At 43.0% G+C, this 11,186-nt stretch overlaps 1 protein-coding gene across 2 annotated transcripts in view; it reads right to left on the reverse strand.

The window, feature by feature from the left end:
- CCDC68 (coiled-coil domain containing 68) overlaps positions 1 to 4,829 on the reverse strand; it is a 49,518-nt gene extending 44,689 nt beyond the window's left edge. The window contains exon 1 of one of the 2 annotated variants that reach the window (XM_011288173.2): positions 4,659 to 4,829. The gene's annotated coding sequence lies outside the window, so the exon portion shown is untranslated. The other variant, XM_006938921.3, reaches the window with a different exon arrangement.
- Positions 4,830 to 11,186: the final 6,357 nt, after the last annotated feature.

The raw sequence follows: 11,186 nt of genomic DNA on the forward strand, positions 1-11,186 counted from the left end.
CAACATAATTTCCTTCATTGAAAAAATTATCTACTGAGGGGGCAAGACAGAAAATACCAGGTTTGAATGAGGATGTAGAACAACTCGAACTCCTGTCTGTTGCTGACAGGTATGCAAAAGGGGCAGCCATGTTGGAGAGCCCTTAGGCTGTTTCTTATAAAGCTATGCACACACTGTACAACCCAGCAATCCCACTTCTAGGTATCTACCCAAGTTAAATGAAGCTCCATGTTCCATAAAGCACAAATGTTTCTATTTGCCAAACACTGGGAAAAAATCAAATATTCATCCATAGGTTGAATCTCAGTCATCAATAGGGAAGAATGAACTACTAGGGCAACTGGGTGGCTCAGTTGGTTAAGCGTCCAGCTCTTGATTTTGGCTCAGGTCATGATCTCACAGTTCGTAGTATTGAGCCCCACGTCAGGCTCTGTGCTGACAGTGTGGAGCCTGCTTGGGATTCTCTCTCTGCCCCTCCCCTGCTTGATTGCTCTCTCTTTCTCTCTCAAAAAAATAAATAAACATTAAAAAGAAAGAATGCGTGCTTGTCCCCACCAATTTCAGAGCATATAAAAGTGGGAAGGGCGATGACAGGTTCTTGTAAATGGTATATGACTCTTAGAAGACATTTGGAATGACACTGTCAGTGGAAGTCTAGAAAAATGCACTTCTTCTAGAAGTTTTTGAACCTTACCAAGTTAAAAAAAAAAAAAAGACATTACCAGTGGAGACTGATTAATTCATCCAATCACAGATCATCAAAACCACAGTGTTCTCACCCAAGGGATTTCAGCAAGTTGTTCCGGTATTTCAAGCAGAAAGAAGAAGAAGAAGAAGAATAAAAACCGAGTTCTATTCAGCACATTCAGCTTTGGAAAACTACATTATTTAATCTAAACTATCTTGCTTTCAAATTTTAGAATTTTAAAAATAAAATCCTTTGCATTCCAAGTCATCAATAAAATCAACCTTTAAATTACATTAATGCTCTTTTTTCCCCAATAGGAAAGTGTAATGTCAGCAGTCACTTCCACGCATGAAGAGACATATTGTCTTCTCTTGAGTTTCACAGAACCTGCCAACTTTGAATAGAAGGGTTTCTACTCAACCGGAGAAATCCTTCTAAGAGGATCTTTAAGCATAAATTGTCAAATGTAACCTAAGAATACATTTGCTGTAGTAGTCCGCACAAAGCAGGGTAAGTGGGGATTCTGACTGAGCTGCTGTTCAAGGTTCCTGATTCCTAAGAGAGGGAAACCAAAGGTCAATGCTTTTGCAGTGCTAGAAATTTCTGATATGCTTTACGTTAAGTGTGCCATTAAAATATGTTATTAGGAAGCACTCATATTTTTGAGAGTACTTCAGTTATCACTGTTAAGTAAAACAATCATCAAAATTCGCCCACTCTAAATGCATCATTTGTGAAGAGCAGGTAGCAAAGGAGACGTAGTCTCTTCGCAAACATTAATGTCAAGAGTGAAACATCTTCTGGGCGCCTGCGTGGCTCAAGTTGGTTAAATGTCCGACTTTGCCTCAGGTCATAATCTCACGGTTCATGGGCTGACAGCTTAGAGCCTGGAGCCTGCTTTGGATTCTGTGTCTCCCTCTCTCTCTACCCCTCCCCTGCTCACCCTCTGTCTTTCTCTCTAAAAAAATAAACATTAAAAAATTAAAAAAAAAAAGAGTGAAACATCTTCCGAGTCCAACCTAGAATACCAAATGACTCATGCTTTCTGTTCCTTGCACAGGGTTGACTATTTACTCTTTTTGTGGGAGCGTCATAGAAAGATCACAGTTATGGCAAACACAGAAACTATTGGTGCATTCCATACCATGAATATATTTTTCATAAGTATAAATAAGAGGTTGGACCCTACAATTATTTCACATTATGCTACCATGGAAGCTGGACCACAGTATCTGTCTTACCACTTAAAGGTAAATGCAGAAATACCTACCCGCTGGTGAACAAAATGTGGGCTAGCTACACCACGGAATGAATATTAGTTAGCAATAAAAAGGAACCAACTACTGATACATGCTACACCTCATGTATGAACCTCAAAAACACTGTTCTACGTGAAGGAAACTAGATGCTAAAGACTATATATATTTTGTCATCCCATTTGTGTGAAATGTCCAGAAAGTCAAATCAAAAGAGAGAGAAAATAGATCAGTGGTTGTCTGGGAATGGGGTTGAGGATAGTCATAATAAATAGGCAGGTGGAGTCTGCCTATGAGACTGTTCTAAAATTGGATGGCAGTGATGGATTGGCCTTTGGTCACAATTCCATAAATTTACTAAAATCATTGGATTACACACTTGGATATATTTTACGGTATGTAAAGTATGTCTCCAATAAGCTGTTTAAAAAAAAAAAGACAGCAACAACAACAACAAGCGAAAATACGTTGGGTAAAATAAGTCTTTTCCTCTGGGGTAAAATATAATTGCAGTCATATTTTTCTAATTTATAGGACAAAATAATCTGATAAGATAGAAGCTTCTCAACTTGACATTTCTCATTCATTGGTTTATATGCTAAATTACTGGCATCCACAGTGAAAGTTTGGTTTTTATTTAATTGGCATGAAATTGATAGTTAGCTATTTCAGGCTTAATATCTCAATTTTTCTTAATATTAAACCCAGAACACGTGATTTCCAAGTTCTTCCCCAACCTAAGCAAAAGAGAAAAACACTGACCTGAATAAAATATAAGTTCCTTTACACTTTTGAGAGTTGACTATTGAAATCCGTACAGAGTGTGTGATTTGAAGATGATCTAGTTTCAGTTACTGTCAAAATTGATGGATGACCATTGATACGGTTCTTATCTATGAGCTTCAGGTATCCTGGAGGACTCCAGCATTGTGTAAATTCCACGAGGACAGGAATGTGACTTATTTCTTACTTACACAAAGCTGTATCCACCGCCCCCTCCTGACTTGAACTCCGAACACGGTGGCCTACTCAACAGGTGTTCAAGAAATGCGTGAGTGGGCCCACATATACACCAATTATTGTCTAACACTGAATGTGCTCACACTCTTGCTTTTGTTTTCTACAAACCCATGTAGATGGCTGTTTTCACGCTTCTTAAAATGCAAATTCACTTGAACATGTTATTAAATTGATAATAACATTCTGCCATTATGAACTTTTCTATTGATAAATGGCCAATAATTTTTCTGTAAATATCCCAGTTCAAAAGATTCGAAACCACTCCTTTAAAATACTTTTAGATTCCCTTCAAAACCTTCCGCTCCTTCCTTTTTCAGTCATTATTCCAAACAAATAAATATACACCTAATTTTTCAGCGTCAGTCAGGATTTGGACGGCAACTCAAGCTCGCTGGCCAGCACATTGTAAATCAATCAGCTAACAAATAACATGACTGTTATTATTAATTCACCAAATCATAAAGGTGAATGATATAACTGAAATAGTGTCGGTATTTATTTCAAAAGTCTCTTTTTAGTTAGTGCAAGTTTATCTACCAAATTTACTTAGCAAATCACAAAGACAGGAACCTTACGAAATTTGCCAGAGTCTCAGGACGTGTAAGCTGTTTTCATTCTTTCTCTAAGTAGCTGGGCAGCCACCAGGGTATTCCCTGCCTTAGGCACAAATTCCTCTGTGTCAGGGACCTTCACTCTCAAACTCTCAGTGTTGGGGAGGGGTGGGGCTGTGAGAGAGGGAGAGGGAGACAGGCCAGTAAAGGAAACAACAGCACCAATTGTGTCTGCCAGGGTACCTGAGACTCTGGCTCAGATCATATTTCTGAAAAACCAGACTTCTGCAGAACTGAAGAGCATTAGGCAAAATCAAAAGGACAGATTATCTTTTCCCTATTACAAATGCAGAAGAATTCCCTTTGATGCTTCATTTGGTCTATGGATACCAAAAAAGTAAAGGGAGTTTTGATTCCTAAAATAACAACGATAGTATAAGGGTAACAGACACAGCTCAGTCACGTTTGGGGCTAAACGCTTCTTCTGATCTTACATATGTCTATCCCCCCCCCCCCCTTCTGAAGAAGGCTGAAAAGCTTACAGCCATGTCTTCACCCAATCCAAAAACTACTTTTGCACCACGCTGCGCTATTCTTCAGTAAGATAATACCGCTCCTTTGCACAACTACCCAGCGCTCTGTAACTTCCAGCTCCACCATCCCACGAAGGTAGCAAACTGTCAACCAGTGGGCAGTTCTCTTTTTGCTACACCGGCGGCTACAGAAGCCAGCACGAATGAACGAAGGGTAAGACAACCACCTTTATTCATTCATCTGTGCTCTTAAACGTTGTGGGCCCAGGTGACCTGTCAAAGCAACCATGCGGACGTTCCGAGGCGACAGCAAGTCTTCTGGTCCTCCCAGTCGTGGAGACCTCCTGGCAAAGGAGGTCTAACCTAAAACACTGACCTAAATAAATAACCTGTGTGCACCGGGCTAAGGAGGGTTGTTCTTTCTCCGGGGAGGGGGGTGGGGTGGAGGTGGGGGAAGGCAACTCTTTCTCTTCCAGAGCAGAAACTTCTCAGCCAAGGAATCAGAACCCAGGACACAGAGAGGTTTACAGAAAGGAATATCCTCCTCACCAAGAACGGTGTATGCCCGGGGTGCACTGAGCTGCTCCGAGGGCCCTGGGCGCCCACTCACCTGGGCGGGGGTGGCGGGGAGTGGCCTGGCGCGCGCCACAGGGGCAAGATCGCCGACCGCCGGGGCTCGCCTCCCAGGGAGCGCGCTGAGCCGGTGCGGGGTCCCGGCGCTGCTCTCCCGCCTCCGGCCTGGGTCGGCTCCGTGGGGCGCCGGTGGCTCCTCGGCGTCTAGATTGGGCTCCGCCCCGCAGGGCGCGTCCGGGGCAGAGTTCGGCGCCGGGGAGACTCCGGGGAGGAGCCTGGGCTCCCGCCGCGCCCCGGGGCACCGGCCCTGCTCTGCGCACCCGGGTGTGCGCTCCCCGCACCCCCCACCCCCTGCCGCCCCAGGTCCCGAACCCTGCACGCCTCTCCGTAGAGTGATGTGAAGGGGGTATCGCTACTGCTTTTGAGGAAGGTTCTGTTTGCACTCTCAGTTCGTAAACTTTTGTCTTCGTGGTTTATCATAAAACTTTTGATTGTGGAGTAATTTTAGATTTAAGAAAAAGTTGCAGAGCTAGGACAGACTTCCCTAAACCCCTCAGCCCGTGCCCCCTTGATATTCACACCCCACGTGTGTGTATGTTACAAGGGTGCAGGGTACATTTGTCAAAACTATGAAATTAACATTGACCTGTTGCTATGAACTGAACCCCACCTTACACAGATTTTGCAAGTTTTCCTCTGTTTCAGGATCCCCCATCCAGGATTGCACCCCGCATTTAGCGTCTTGTCTTGGTGTGTTAACAGTTTCTGCGTCTTGCTTTTCTTGACGGTTTTAAAGGATTCTGCTAAGCTATATTGTGGATAGCTCTCATTTCGTTTTGTGTGATGTTTTCCTCATGATTAAAGTGTGGTTATGGGTGTGGTGGAGGAAGACCACAGTGGGCAAGTGCCTTTCTCATCACCGCCTTCTGTCAGGATACAGCATAGCAAGGTGAGTTAACATTTATCACTTGGTTAAAGTAGTGTCTGAGAGCTCTCTCCACTGCACAGTTACTGCTTTTCTTTTTCCATACTCTTTTCTTTGGATGGGAGTCACTAAGTTCAGCCCATATCAAGACAGGAGGGTGGGGAAATCAAACTCCACCTAGAGGGTGGGAAAGCGTACCTACATATATTACTGGAATTATTCAGTAAGGAGGATTTATTCCTCCTGTCCCATTTATTAATCTAGTCAATCATATATTTATATCAGCATGGACTCATGTATGTTCACTTTATGCTTTGTGCTATAATTAAATACTGTATTATTTATTATGTTGATCAAAGTGTTCCTGCTTTGAATACTGGGAGCTCTTTGAGGCTGGCTCCTATGTCCCTTTGAAAGTTCATAAACATTTCAGGCTGGGGATAAAAACCTCACTAGTTATTGGCTCCACCCCTCTCACATTTAACAAATGTAGAAAACTGAAGCCCCAATCCCCTAATATCTAAGGGCTTTTCTGAATCTTCCTGGGAATCCTATGATTACTGGTTTCCAGCCTGGTAAAAGAAAGGCAAAAGAAATGCTTCTTGGTTTGTTTGTTTGTTTGTTTGTTTGTTTGTTTTCCTAACAGGTGAACTTGTAGATTGGGATCCATCCGGAGAAGTTAAAGTTGAGGTTTCTTTAGGTAAATTTTGGTTAACTAATCCTTGTGTTTCTATTAAATAGATATATGTATATTCACAGACAAACCATGTTCCAAAGTTAGCCATGGGTATTTATAACTGCTTTAAACATTGAAGAAATCCAGCTGCCAAAGATCCTTTGTTACATTGCTTTAGATTGCTCATGTTTGCATTTGCAAGCTGGTCCTGTAAACATGACATTTCCTCTTTCTGAGCTGGACTCTCCCTCAGCATTTGATGCTGACCTGCCTTCTGTGACCCCCACCTCTCTTTCCGCCTTTAACCTTTCTTGGAGAGAGGAATCTACCCCATTAGTCCTGGGTTTGCCAGGGAAGCACAGGATGGATTGGCCAGTGAGTAATCCAGCTCCACTGAGGGAAGAGATTTTCTACTTTTTAAGCATTTTTGACAAAGTTACTAAAAAGAATATACATAGGTATTTGTCCATTTTGGAAAACTAAAGCTTTTCCATATTGTATATAAATCCTAGCATAGCCCAGAGAAATTGACAAGATTGGTGGTGAAGGTGAGATATCTGTGCACTTTCCTGGAGAGAGAGGATTTTAACTGAAAGTAGTAATTTAAAAAAAAATTTTTTCAATGTTTATTTATTTTTGAGAGACAGAGAGACAGAACGTGAGCAGGGGAGGGGCAGAGAGAGAAGTAGACACAGAATGGGAAGCACACTCCAGGCTCTGAGCTGTCAGCACAGAGCCTGACGCGGGGCTGGGACTCTTGACCTGCAGTATCATGACCTGAGCAGAATCGGAAGTCGGACACTTAACCGACTGCGCCACCCAGCCGTCCCTGAAAGTAATAATTCTAATCGGTATCGAGTACTGACTGCATTTCATTGTTCTGCAAATGTACTATTACCTAAATAATTTTAATAACTCTGTGGGGAGGAGAGCGGGGAACCACTCAGGATTAACGAGAATGTGGAACTATAAAATATTAGTAAACTACATAGTGCTGCTCAAGAGAATTCATAAACCGCCCTTAAATTTAAAACTCTAGTGGTATGTCTTACAGGATGGAAATTGAGGGAAGGGGGCTCAATGTTTATGGGTTTCTCTTATAGCTATAGCATATGATTGCTATTTTTATGACAGAATATACATAAATCATTTTAAGTAACCAAATTTTCTGAGTCTGCTTTTCTTCACATTTTACCTACCCTTATCCACATTAAAAAAAAACAAAAGTATTGGTATTTTAGTATTATATGTTTTTTGGAAAAGCTTGGATTGGTTTGGCTGGGTAGGGACTAAAGCACCTCAAACCACCCTCACTGAATAAATATTAGGACCCTGTGTAGGGCATTCACCAAAATGGAAGGATTTAGGAGGAGAAGGAAAGTACCAGATGCCGTCTTGCCTCCCAGAGCACACGACACATTGTTGTCTGGGTTAAAAGAGGGTCTGACTGTAAATCAAGAACCCACATTCAGAGTCTGTGCCTTGTGGCATTCAGACTGGGGCTCATATTTGGAACCACTGTTGTTTGTTTCTGTTGGGGGTTATTTGCTAAAAGGAAATTTTATATGTATTTTATTTTTTTTATTAAAATTTTTTTTAATGTTTTTTATTTATTTTTGAGACAGGGAGAGAGAGCATGAACAGGGGAGGGTCAGAGAGAGAAGACACAGAGAGGGAGACACAGAATCTGAAACAGGCTCCAGGCTCTGAGCTGTCAGCACAGAGCCCAATGCGGGACTTGAACTCACGGACCGTGAGATCATGACCTGAGCCGAAGTCAGCCGCCCAACCGACTGAGCCACCCAGGTGCCCCTATATAATATATTTTAAAATGCAAGCCCTACCATGTCATTTCAGTCCCCCCCCCACACACACACACACATTACACACACACACCACCACCATTCATTAGAAAACTTTGCTGTCCCCTCGTGACCTCGGGCTTAGAGCCTAACCCTCCCCAGGGCAGAGAAGTCCTCACCTCCATCTTTCCTGCTCCCTCTCTTGCCACATTGCCGCACTGTTTGCCAGCGAGGTGCGATGGCTTATGGTGTTCCAAACCCTCTCTTGTTTCTCACTTTATTCCTTTTTGCTCTAGTTCCCCCCCCCACACACACACCCTCACCCCACAGACTAGAATGCCCTTTCCCCTCCTCTTTGCCTGGAAATTCCTGCTCACTTTATTCCGTATGTATAAGGAAATCTTCCCTTGAGATCCCCCACCGACTTTGAGCACCCCCGTAGATCTTCCCACAAAATGCTCCCTATGTTGCATGTTATTGTATTCGTTTCCCATGGCTGTAACAAATGACCACAATCTTGGTTGTGGGCGCCTGGGTGGCTCAGTCGGTTAAGAGTCCGACTTCAACCCAGGTCATGGTCTCCTGGTTCATGAGTTCAAGCCCCGCGTCGGGCTCTGTGCTGACAGCTGGGAGCCTGGAGCCTGCTTCCAATTCTGTGTCTCCCTCTCTCTCTCTGCCCTTCCCCTGCTTGCGCTCTGGCTCTGTCTTTCTCAAAAATAAAAGTAAATACTAAAAAAAAATTTAAATGCGCATTTATTATCCAACAGTCTGTGGGTCAGAAGTCTGACCTGGTGCTCACTGAGCTAAAATCAATACATCGGCAGGCTGCGCTCCTTTCGGACGCTTTAGGGGAGGATCTGTTCTCTTGCGTCTTCCATCCTTTCTAGAGGCTGCCTGCGTGTTTTGGTTTCTGGCCCCTTTCTCCAATTTCAAAACCAGCAACATTTCTCTCTCTGACTCTCCCTCTTTCACTTGCAAAATCGCTTGTGATTTCATTGCATTCAGCTGGATAATCCAGGATAATCTCTCCCATTTTAAGATCTTCATGGTAATCATAGCTGCAAAGTCCATTGTGCTATGGGAGATTACATATGCAGGGATGCACAGGTCCCAGAGGTCAGGACACGGACTTCTCTGAGGGGCCATCATTCTGCCCGCCACGCTGTACTGCTAAATCGCTTTTATATTTCAAGTTTTGTTATTAAATGTTTTATCTTGTATGGCACAAAATCAAAATGCTGGGCAAAATGATGAAGGAGTCATGCTCCCATTCCTTTTTAGTGATGCCCTGTTTGCCTTTCTCCTCCTTTCTCTCCCCTTCCCATGGCACCCCCACAATGCCACCCTAAGGGGCGAGTACCTGATGGTGGACGATTTTCCAAATGTTTTTTTCTCCGCCATACCTATAGCCTTCTTGAGCTTTCTGGGACTTGTTGAGTGGAGAAGAGAGTGTAAAGGTAGAAATTAAGGCATTTGGTCCTGACAGAATTGAACTCTGTAGGCCACTGGGAGTCTCGCAGACTGAATTCTGACCCAGGGAAAATGCACTGTACCTAAATGTGTCTCACCAGCTTGGGACAGCAATCCATCTACTCTATGCAAGCTGCTGTCCTAAGTGCTGGGGTCAATTTTTATCATTTTAAAAGTTTTTTTTAATGTTTATTTATTTTTGAGGGGGGTGGGGCAGAGAGAGAGGGGAGCAGAGGATATGAAGGCGGCTCTGTGCTGACAGCAGAGAGCCTGACATGGGGCTCGAACTCAAGAATTGTGAGATCATGACCTGAGCCGAAGCCTGATGCTTAACCAACTGAGCCACCCAGGCCCCCCAACTTTTATAATTTTAAATTTCATTGAATTTGTACTTTAAATGGGTAAGTCACATATGCGCATGGAAAATAACTACACATACAATTACATAGAAAATTAAAATATTTCCAAACAACAAACTATCACTGACCAGTAGGAGACCTAACCAGTACTAAAAGACTAAGAGAGAGAGAGAGAGAGAGAGAGAGAGAGAGAGAGTACTGACTTCAGGCAGTGCCCTAGGGAAATCCTCAATAGGAGTAGGATTGGAACTGGGTTGTAAGTATAAGTACCACGTTATATGAGAGAGCATGGGAGCCTTTTGAGCTCAGACACAAGCAGCAGCACAAAGAGGGTACATGTTCAGGCAGATTTGTGAGCTACTAAGCAGACCAGTCCAGCTGGACCACAAGAGACTAATAGGAGATAAAACAGAGAGGTGGGAGCAAACCATGTGTAAAACACAAAAGGTTCAGGTAATATATTTTTCTTGTCCATCTCTTCTAAGAAAAGACGGAAAAAATCACTGTAGGAAATGAAGCTCCGGGTATTGTTATGAGTTCGTAAGTAAAACCCTTCACAAATGTTTATGAACAATAAATCAGCATCTGCTTGTATATACAAGCCTGTCTAAACAGGTGAATCTTTTTCTAAGACTCCTTTCTCATAATGGACACAGAAACCATAACATAACCAAGGGTAATGTTCAAAATATGTGCCGATTGAGGAGTGGCACCAGCCAATCGGAAAAGCCTCCAGCCATAATGAACTGGTAATGGATGAGGCAATGGGGTTCAGCCGAAGGATATCATTATTTACAATTATTACTGCTGTCTCAGCGTAACTAGATGTTCTTTCATTTTCTTTGAAAAATTCTCTTTCAAAGCACACAGTTGGGTATGTTCCTTTGGACTTCATAAATTCTGATTGTTACATCTTTTTTTTCTGTGATGAGCTTGGTTCTCTCTGCCTCAGCAGTAGCTGGAGTAAGAAGTGTCATTTCCTGTCATAGACTCTGGGCCTGCAGTTCTCTCTTGTCCAGCAAGAGAGTGGACACAGGATTGAAATGCTAGAGAGGCTAATGTCCGGGAGGAGACCAGAGACCCAAGTAAGGGTCCTTGCTGTGTTTTTATTAGGATCGGAAGACTTACAAAGGTGATGGACATGCACAAAGAAACAATGAAACCGTGAACATGAACTCATGGGCGTGAGGGAAAGGGGGTTTTGAAGATATGTGGTTTTAGGGGGTTGGGTTAATACAAAACAAAATTCTGGTGCTGGGCAGAAGGTTGTTTACAGCAAACATGAGGCAGCACCTTTGTTTACAAGAAAGACAGAGCATGCTACCTCAGGGTC

Source organism: Felis catus, chromosome D3 (assembly GCF_018350175.1).
Source record: "Felis catus isolate Fca126 chromosome D3, F.catus_Fca126_mat1.0, whole genome shotgun sequence".
NCBI classification, from domain to species: domain Eukaryota; kingdom Metazoa; phylum Chordata; class Mammalia; order Carnivora; family Felidae; genus Felis; species Felis catus.